The sequence below is a fragment of the Sparus aurata genome, chromosome 8, assembly GCF_900880675.1.
Source record: "Sparus aurata chromosome 8, fSpaAur1.1, whole genome shotgun sequence".
Taxonomy (NCBI): Eukaryota; Metazoa; Chordata; class Actinopteri; order Spariformes; family Sparidae; genus Sparus; species Sparus aurata.
Window position 1 is genome coordinate 9,320,046 of NC_044194.1, and position 10,205 is coordinate 9,330,250.

Sequence of the window (10,205 nt, forward strand, 5' to 3'; positions counted from 1 at the left end):
TCGGTGACAGGCATTACGCCCTCTCGGAAAAAAAAATCTTGTGTGCCTTTCAGTTTACATTTAAATGGAGCACTAATGAACTGCGGTACACGCCGTACGGCTGAAATTGAAAGCTGATCTCCATGAGAAGAAAACCTATCCTGTTCAAGGGTTCAGGTGTCTGATGCCTATAGGAAGAGAGGATGGGGTACATTCAGGACAGGTCACCACTCCATCACAGGACACGTACATACAAGAACACCCACACCTACAGTGCAGTAAAAACCTTTCAGTGGTCTAGTTTGCACCTAAAGTCTTTCGGACCGTGGGAGGAAACCCCTGAATGTTTGAACCTGGGCCATACAGTCCATTAATGCTGGCTGTTAATGTAAATATGACTACTTTCCATCTTGTGAACATGAATATAGACATGAGGGCTTGTCCCATCAGACAGCTGACCAGATGCCCCCTGTGGTTCTCCGAGCGTCCCCTTTCAGCTCACTCAGGCGGACACCATTAGAAAGACATCACATTTACCCATCATTTGTATTCTTCTCCGCACAGTCGAGCCCGATCCCGGCACCCACACACCCGTCTTTTTCTCTCTCTGTCGCTCTCTCTCTCTTTTTTTTCTATCTGGCTCTCTCAAGCACAAACACACACAAACAAACAGAGCTCAGAAGCAGTACTTATCTCGGTCTCATTTTAATTAAGCCGGCACACAGGAGCATAATGCTGCTGAGCAGTTTCCAACTCCCTCAGCTGTAATTCTCAGGGATGAGACTGCACAACTTCCACTACCACCACAGCCAAGCAGTCACTCACACAAGTATTTTTTGGCAATAGCTTGTAAAAACACACATGCACACACACACACCTCTGGCGTTGACCCTTGAGGAAGGCAAAGCAGTTTTTCCCCGGCATGGTTTTCTCTGGAGCCGAGCTGGAGCGGTGTGGAGCCGTAACCTGCATGGAGGTGTATTGCTGTCCTCTCTAGGTCTCTAGGTCTCTGTGCCTGTGTGTTTGGAGGGGTCACCGTGTAATCTATACAGTAACCTGATCACACACACTTTGCCAGTGTCATTAAATTTACATATCTTCCCCCGAGGAGGGGAAAATATGGACTCACGATACTACTCTCGAAAATGGAATGCACCAAAACGACAAATAGAAAAATTAAAGTTCACATTTGATGTATTTGGTTTCAGGTGTGCCATTTAATACCCTCGGGATAGCTTGTGTCATGTGATCTGCTGTATTGTTTGCACCATAATATAATTGGCCTATATGTAAAATAACATATCGGTTTCTACTGACTACTGACTACTTTCTACTGAGTTATTGGCTCCAGGAAAATGAAGTTATAGGTCCATTTTCTTCTCCAGCACATGCTCGTTTAGAGACGGATTGGAGCAAACACTTTGTCACGCATTACAAAGGTTACAACAATGTAATTGACTGGCCGATAACTCGGTTGTCTTAGAATGCACATGATACGCAGGTAGAGTTACCAAGCCTTGGCAGTCTGCTGTGTGTCACTAGGGAGCATGATATGCCGCTTCGCCTTCTCCCTTTCTCACTCCGGCATCATGCTCGAGCACAAGTCTCTAAAGCCACCCAGCCTTTTTTTCCCGACGAGTGACCACTGCTATCTGCCATACTAAAAATACTCTTAAAGAGACAGCGCGCGCGAGACATCAGAGCGCCCTTATCGCCACTTCCCCCGTGTTCTTATCTCTCTTTTCCCACCAGCCCCTCCCCCCCTACTGCCATGTCATGGGAGAATTCTAAGGATAACACGGTTCACGCCCCCCGAAGCCTGCAAATCAGTGAGCAGGAAATCACTGCTGATCAGAGTCAGAGTGGCACAGGAAAGAAGGATGGGAGAGGAAAGGAAGACGGCGGTTGCTTATAGTCTGATAATGGAAATGAGGAAATACAATTGATGAATAGCATGAAGATTACAAGATTCGGTGCATTTATTGTCAAGTGCACGCGGCTCACATGTTTCCCTGCACAATGACATTCTTCCTTTGCCTTCCACTCTGAATGCCATTTTACAATGAAATGAAAAAATACAAGAAATAATAAAAATGATAATAGAAAAAAACATATACACATAAAATGTGCAATGTATAATGTGCAGAAATACAGTATCGGTACAGAAATATAAAGTATAAGTACAAATATACAGTATGAGTGCGATGTATGTTAGTGCACATGAGCTAATCACCAGCAGATGTGAGAACCGGGATGAGGCTGAAAAGGAGACTCAGTGGTGCTGTGAGGAAGGTAAGGCTGCGGCTGCTCCGTTGCTAATGTTAGCCTTTCATGGAACTGACGACTGGCTTGAGTTTGTAGTCCCGAATGTCTTTTTTTGCTTCAGAAACGGCCAACGTTAGCAGCCATAAGTAGCCTCCAACATTTAGTGCACAGTGCACACGTCTGCGTTGTGTTCTTTTCTTCCTTTATTTATGTCAGAGTGGGCAAGCCTGTGAAGTGCAAAACTCACTGAAGCAGGCCAGATTTATTCACCCGACCACTGACTACAATAACGATCGTTGGTATGCAGTGAGAGGTAAATTTGCCGCCGGTGAACAGAGTTGTTTGTTGCGGGCAGGGAGATGGACCACAGAATGTTTGTGGAGGTTGCAGTGATCGGGTCTAGACGGCAGGCTGTATATAATTGAAGAGGTGTAAAAGAAGATGGGGTTTAAGACTACATGAGGACTCCTGCCTCTCCAGTGTACAGTGTCAGAGGCAAACCTTGTTCAGCTAGCGGGCAGATACTGTACACACAGCGCATATTTTTCTTTTGGAGAAATTCAAACAGATCAAATTCAGTGTAAGGCATGATTTATGAATGAATGCCTTCGGGCTTTCCATCATATCTAGAAGTGTTCACACCTCTCAAGGTCCATTTAGCATTTCCAAACACGCATAATTCTCTATGTGTAATGTAAACTGTTTGTGTTTCCGCTCATTTCGCGCACAACTGTATGTCTTACTGTTGTCAGAGATGAGTTACCCCCGAGATATGCTAATGCGGTGGCACATTTATCCGGAAATTCACAGAAAATCAGACAGTCGAGCCTATAAAAGGGTTGGTAATAAATAGACTAAAACACTTGCACACATGCTGGTATGTTCTTCCAAGGCTGGAATGCTACAAATACTGACAAAGATAAAAATAAACGGACGGATGAGTGCACTTCTAATTGCCCAATTTATTGACGTCTTTGTGTTTGACTCTCTCGTAGTATTCCTCTCTTGCCACTTGAAAGCTGCTGGTGAAAAGGCGCAGATGACCTTGCGTGTGAGTGTGTCCCAATGATTTCTGAGGTGGAGGCCGTTGAGAATAAGAGGCATCGCTTTCTGGTGTGCCTTACATCTTTGAGTTATGCAGAATACTCTGATATCACCTTCACTGGCACCTGCCTGGCGTGAGACCGTGGAACAGCAGAGAAACTGTGCCACCTGGTATGAGTGTGCATACGTGTGCGCCTGGCTGTGTGTGTCTGTGTGTGATTGAGTATGCACACTGTACTCAACCTGCCCAGGGAGAGGATCCATTCTCTCATCAAATATTCACCAGCAACCACAGGCTCCCAGCTGCCTGCTGCTATAATGCACACACATTGCCGCGTTATTGGCGCCCGATGTATTCGCTGAAAACAGCGGCCCATAATATCTTTGAGTAGTCGGTTTTTGGGGGATCATTTCTCAGGTTTATGTGGCTCATTCTCAAGTGTTACTGCCACACACCTACACCTGGATACGCCAAATTCCCACTCGAGTAAAAGCAGGCCGGGTTGCAAAGTTGTCAGTGAAGAATAGATGCCCAGGTGTGGATTGACTCAGAAACATGTGGCCTGCTCGTACGCTCCCAGAGTAGCTTCCAGCTGTTTGTTTAATACCCTGCTGTAACATGCGTGCCTTGTTTATCTATAAATAAATATATATAACATTGATCCATACCATCTCATAGATTGATGCATAAGAGTTTGATCCACAGATCTACTATATAAGTAGAAGAGAGAGAATGAATGTATGCATGTTCTCTGCTTCTGCCTTATTTACAGTCCGTATTCAGCGCTGAGACATGATCCACTCTCATCTAATGCGCGCGTATTATTCGTAAACGGCAGTTCCTCTGAAAAGATAAAAACACGCGTGTGACACACAAACTGCTGTGACTCATGCGAACCTATAAATGATGAATGTCTCGAACTGCATAAAACGAGAACTTGTAATGACGCGTGTCCTAAAAAGCTCAGGGGTTATCACGGTCCGAAGCAAGAAATGCAAATAACACGCCGTCTTTAGAAAAAGCTGTGATGTTATTAACTACATGTTGCATGATGTTGTTCATGAATAAAACAAACAATGTACAGTCGGATAACGCCGGCCTTGGTGTTGTTCCTGGGACGTCATGATTAATGTCGCTCCAGGTCCATCAATGTAACCGACCACTGGCGCATCTGTAATTCCATAGCTTTGTGACCTTGGGAAAAAGACCAGAGAAACATGTAAAATCTTGTGAAGCAGTAAATCTGCAACCAATCCATGTTTTCCTAAAAACAAATGTCAAGTGTTTTTGTTGCCTAAACCCGACCAAACTGCAACAGAAAAGGGAAAAGTGAAATGCAAAATTTGAGGTGAGCTTAGTGTAAGCTCCGATGGGGATATGAACTCCAGTCACCTGGGTGGGACAGCTGTAGTCAATGGCCTGGTCAGAATATATACGTTGCCTCTTTCTTATATGTATAATTGATGTTCTCTTGACGCCACAAACACAAGCAGCAAAACCCATTTCAATCAGGAGAGAAACAAAACAAGTGAGAGCATATAAAGCGAGATACGCTTTTATTGTGAACAGAAGGAATCGACTTTGGCACTTAGACCGAGGCAGGAAGCGGGACACCGTGGGAAGCAGCCTGACATATTAAGTGTTTTCAGCATGAAAAATTAGACTTCACGCTGGAGCCAAGACACTGGCACTGGTAAGGAATGGAGCTCGATGTAGGACAACTTCAACGACCTCGGATCGGAGCGTTGGCTTGAGGTGGCCAGGCCTCGGCTGGTTGAGGTGGCGTGGATGCGAGAGAGAGAACACACTTTTAGATTCGACAGCTTAAAAAATGATTGGCGAGCGGACATCGTGACGTGCTTTGATTGCGTGAAGGGGGGAGAACGAGCTTGAGGAGATTAGGGGGAGGCGGGAGACTGTGCTTGTGACCTTGGGGCCATGCTTAAGAGACGACTGAACTTCCGCTAAGCTTCATGACATCACGGCGGCGCGATTGGTCACTCGCAATAACGTTCCCGGAGCATTAATTATGATGCTGTGAGGACAAAACCAAACAGGATGATTATGGATAGACCTATAGACAGAAAAGAAAATATTCCCCCTCAAATGAATTGAGTACAGTATAATACTGACAGAACACAGAGAAATACCCTGCTTTATAGATACTGAGCCATAATTCATAATTCCCCTCTGATATGGAAAAACAGGCAGCCCCACTGAAAGTCTGTTTATTTTCAATGTCAAAGAATTTTGTAATAAGCCACAGAGAAAGATAATACAGTAGACAGTATCTGGTACCTTTTGTAATAGTAATGTTCCACTGGGAGCATTAATTTCATAGTTGACTTGCTTCATGTTATCGCGAAATGCCGTCAGCTCAGGCTGGTGCTGACAAATACGGCTGCTTTGGTCGAGGGGCAGTGGGAGAAAACTAATTCTCCGAAACACTCCCAGGTTGGACCGATTTTAAGGGGATTATTTGCAAATGAGGATATTTGATGAAGTCTTTTTACGCACTGATGAGGAAGATATGCACGATTACGGTTGCTTTTTACAGCCCCTTTTCCTTTTTTTTTTACTGCAGTCATCTACATGGCAAGTACTGGGTGGTATAAGCAAAGCTGACAGTTAATAGGTGATGTATTACATTTGAGACAAATCTACCTTAATCACTTGCAAAGTGTAAGTGCTCCACGAGACGCTTTGAAGGATGTTTCTGTAGAATGTCATAAAGGGTGAACAATCTGCTTAATACTTCTAATTAGATCACTCCAATAAATCCTTACTTTTTCAGTGGGAGAATTTCTGTCTCTGCAGCTGTAAAGTCTGTTTGGTACCTTTCAGCCTCAAGCAGAGTTTCTCAATGCAGCTTTGAGTCATGGGACCTGGCTGAATCATCGCTGGGTAAGACGCTGTCTCGTGCTTTGTTGTCCTCATTTCTTATCTAATCACGACAGTGGGGGGAAAGCTACACACTCACCTCGACAAAAATCCTGGAATGATTTGGGCATTGTTTCAGAGAAAAGCAGATGAATTAGTCATTTCATGCTATCTCTGTTTTCTAATTGATTCATATTTTTCTTGGAGAAACATTATGCCCCTACTAGAATGGGGTTACATGCTTTAGTGCTTAAAAGCGCATCATATTTCTCACACTGTCCAGTGCTGTAGCTCTGTATTCCCCCACTGTCTGAAATGCTCTGTTTTGGCTGCTGTCTCTTTAAGAGCCCCCCTCCTGAACAACTAATCTGCTCTGATTTGTCAGCTCACACACGCCTGAGCCACCACTAACTACATCAGAGCAGCTGCGCTAAATGAATGATTTTGTGCCAAATTAGCTGCTACACATTAATAATCCAAATGTGTGAATCTGTGAGGTAATGTGATGTCACAAAGTCGCTGAATTAAAGGCGGGACAGCTGACGAGGCGTTTCAGGAGCAGTGTTTTCTGTGGGATAGAGGAGCTTCTGTTATAGAAACTATATAAAACACTGAAGGGGGAAAACATATAATACTGCAGGTCTCCTTAAATAAAGAATGACCTTTATAAGTACAATAAAGATACAGCAGCTTGCATAAAGATGTCCAAAAAATATGTTCTTCTGTTTTCCCACAGTTGGTTATTTTCATTGACTGTAAAAAATGTAAAAAAAAAACAAAAACAAAAACAAACAAAAAAAACAGGCCCACATGCACACATAAATATAGACGGACAAAATATCAAGTTTGGCATACTGATTATATTAGTGGAACAGCTCAGTCAACATGCAACTCACTCCAGTGGAGCAGGCAAGCATACTGGTTGCCTACAACATATGCTGACTTGATCAAATACTAGACCTTGAATATTCAATGGATGAATTTCTTCAGCTATGAACGTCTTCTGGGATCTCCAGTAATAGATAAACAGGAATTCCTGATGCTACGCCGCGAGAGTGTAGCATTCAAGCGTTCATATTTCACATCGCTGTGTTCAAAGTCAAGCTTTTGAAAGTGATCCTCAGGTGAAACCGCAGAAGGTGTATTGTGGTTTATAATGCCACACCTTTTTCGATTTTCTGCCTCTCCCGTCTTGCCCAGTGTGTACAGTCAATATGGTGCGGTGATTGACTGCACGTGCTTTTAGTTGTTTAACAGCCTTGGCCAGCTGTTGGGGCTGCAAAGGTCAGAGTTACGTAATGAGAGCGATGCAGGGATAAAGAGACGGATTAGAGGAGCGAACAACCCCCACAGGGACACAAATGTAGTGATTACACCCAGATTAATGACACAGCACTCGCGTGCGTCACACACATGCACACACACACATTCATGGCACGCGGCATTACTTTCGCCGAGCATAATGTCCGTTAGTGTGTGTTATAAAGGAAAGATCCACCCAAACAAAGCTGCACAGATGGACTCAGGACTGGACACATGTTCTATAAATAAAAATCCATGACAATAAACTGCTGTTATTTTATGGCTGTTCTCAACAGCATTAGTAATTTATGCCTGTCTGACATGTTTACTTTCACCGCGTTTTAGGGCATCTGTGCTTCTCACTTGCATCAGGCACCTGTCCCACTTCTCCTGGCAGACTTCGAGTTCAGGTTGGCAGATAAAGCAGCGATATTATTCAAAGACGTGTTGGTCCCATGAGAGGCGCAGCCTCAAGGTGAGGAGAGCACAGAAACCAACATCACGCACCTCCTCGGGTACGACTTCCTCTATTCTTTCCTGTTTGACTCCGTTTCCTTTTCACTGCTTCACTCTCTTCACACTTTCTCTCTCACTGACTCACTCTGTCGTCTCTGCATCCCCCCGGCTATCAGCAGGAGGAAAAAGCCAGATGATCTACGCCTCCCATCTTTCTCACTCCCTCAGCTAGCCCATGTGAGCCTCCTGTGTGTTGTGAGGTGTGTGAGCGGTGGGAAACATCATAGGACGATCGGCGGTAGGCATCTTTAATACATGCCAGCTCCTCCCAAGGGTTCGTGGGACGCACACGTGCAGCCCAGTGAATCATGGTGAATGAATGGGCTGAATTTTTATTAGACCGTGTGGGTTTCCTGTGAGCTTCTGGAAGGCAAATGTGGGACACAAATAGAGGCGTGTGCGCAAAATGACGTTGCGCCGGGGTCATTTCAACCTCTCTTTGTGCTGGTTATTGAAGTGCTGCTGGAAATACTGTACCTCTGTGACAGCTGTGTCAGCGAGATAACGCACGGCACACTCTGGCACGCTGCTTGTGTGTACGATGTGTTGATGTCTGTATTATTTCAGACTCCATTTATGTATTTTGTATGTTTTGTGCGCTTATCTCCACGTGTATGCGGTCATTGTGTTTACTCCTGACAAATACACACCTTACCTCAGAACTAGAGCCTTTTTTTCTTTTCTTTTTTTTTGTCCCCACCTGATACGCAGGGCAGGCTGCCTGTGCTAGCACTGATAGTGGCTCCTCTCTGCTTATCAAATCACCTGATGATGTGCAGAGTGTTGTGTTTGATGTTTAACCTTCAGCTGTAGCCCCCATGTGCCAAAAAACATCTACCGATAAGCTCCCTCGTTCTGAACGCAAAAAACAGTGGTCATAAAACACGGGAAAATCCTACACGGAGAAGCTAAATCCAAACGTATGAACATCACTTTATTTTCCAGAGGATTTAATCCGTAGCTCACAGGTCATGATTACAGAAAAGACAGAGGTTACGTAGTGAATATGAAACGACTGGTATGAAAGCGAGAGGCGTTTTGCTTCAGATGTGTGCGAGGTTAGCTTTGCATGTCGCAGATAACCCTGAATCAAAGGAAGGGAAAAGGGGGAGAGGGCCAACTCAATCCATTTCATGTCTGCTCGGCTTTCATCCTTGTTCGTGCAGACTCACCCGTAAAGACTTGTATGCAAACGTCGCAAAATAACACGCGCACACACGCGGTGTATCGTACACACTGACAGCATGCAGAGTGATACTAGCTGCAGAGGTTTCGCTCACTGTTTGTCGCTCGGTGTTAATTTCCCACCGCCTCATAACCTCTCCTTCCCTCTGACATTTTCACTTGTAATAAAGCGTTCTGGTGCATTGGCTCCTGATAGAAAACGGCGCTGTGCGAGGACAACAAGCGCCGGCAGGAAAAAATTGAAGAGGGGGTGCCAAACGGCGAGGAGGACGAGCACCGTCTATCTGTGCACGGTGACAGAAACATGTACAGCAGCCAGTTTATTGTAGTGGACCTTTGACCTTCTGATCCCCCTGTGGATCAATAAACTGATTTATAGCCTTTCATTATATGAAATTGGCCTCTTGGGCCTTGACATGTATAATTTTTCAGGATCGAAATATGTGCAGCTCCAGATTCAGGCATGGATCCGTTCCAAAAGTTGGTCACATGGCATCTGTCAGTAGGGTCAGCAGCTCCATCCAGCCGGGCCAACGCCAGCTCCAGTCCCAGAAGAAAAGAAGAACACTTTCCAGCTTTACTTAGTGGACCCAGTGTCATATATTAGACTGTGATGTATGAGCGGCTACAGGTTCCATTGGCCAGCGGAGCCCAGGGGCCAGAGTAACCGTGTTAAAACTTGACAGAGAGAGGAGGGGGAGCTTTGATGAGGAGGGGAGCTGAACTGGTTCAGAGCCTGTTGCTATGGTAGCCGTGTGGAATAAATTTGCAGCATGAATTTCTATTCTCAAATGCCTTCAGCACCCCACCGGCTCAGGTAGACCTCCACAGAATTTGAATGAGCATGGTGTCCCAGTGGGCAGCTCACCGTGAGAAAAAAAATAAAAACAGCAGTCCTTCCTGCTCGTACAAGATTTTGTGTTCACAAAGCAACTTTGTATTACATCTGCCAAGGAGGTTATGTTTTTCACCCACGTTTCTTTGTTTGTTGGTTGTTGTTTTTTTCAGCAGGATTACACAAAAATTACTGCAC